Source organism: Arachis hypogaea, chromosome 18 (genome assembly GCF_003086295.3).
Source record: "Arachis hypogaea cultivar Tifrunner chromosome 18, arahy.Tifrunner.gnm2.J5K5, whole genome shotgun sequence".
NCBI lineage: Eukaryota > Viridiplantae > Streptophyta > Magnoliopsida > Fabales > Fabaceae > Arachis > Arachis hypogaea.
In genome coordinates, this window is record NC_092053.1 from 87,038,812 (window position 1) to 87,039,464 (window position 653).

Consider the following 653-nt stretch of genomic DNA (forward strand, 5'->3'; position numbering starts at 1 on the left):
GACTTCCAATGGAAGATCCTCATCAGTTTTTAGCTGAATTCTTGCAAATCTGTGACACTATCAAGACCAATGGAGTTGATCCCGAGGTCTACAGGATTATGCTTTTCCCTTTTACTGTAAGAGACAGAGCTAGAACATGGTTGGATTCACAACCTAAGGAACTCTTGGGATAAGCTGGTCAGTGCTTTCTTGGCCAGATTCTTTCCTCTTCAAAAGATGAGCAAGCTTAGAATGGAAATCCAAACCTTCAGACAGAAGGAAGGAGAATCCCTCTATGAAGCTTGGGAAAGATATAAGCAACTGATCAAAAGGTGTCCTACTGACATGCTTCCAGAATGTAGCATCATAAGTATATTCTATGATGGTCTGTCTGAGTTGTCAAAAATGTCATTGGACCATTCTGTAGGAGGATCTCTTCACGTGAAAACCCCTGTAGAAGCTCAGGAACTCATTGAAATGGTTGCAAATAACCAGTTCATGTACACCTCTGAGAGGAATCCTGTGAACAATGGGACGCCTCAGAAGAAGAGAGTTCTTGAAATTAATATTCTGAATACCATATTGGCTCAGAACAAAATATTGACTCAGCAAGTCAATATAATTTCTCAGAGTCTGGATGGATTGCAAGCTGTATCCAACAGTACTAAAGAAGC

General features: G+C 40.6%; 1 non-coding gene across 1 annotated transcript; it reads right to left on the reverse strand.

Annotated features, from left to right (window-relative positions):
• Window positions 1-222: 222 nt before the first annotated feature.
• LOC112774013 (small nucleolar RNA R71) lies at window positions 223-330 on the reverse strand. Its single transcript, XR_003188528.1, has one exon. It is a non-coding gene; the product is annotated as a small nucleolar RNA R71 (small nucleolar RNA).
• Window positions 331-653: the final 323 nt, after the last annotated feature.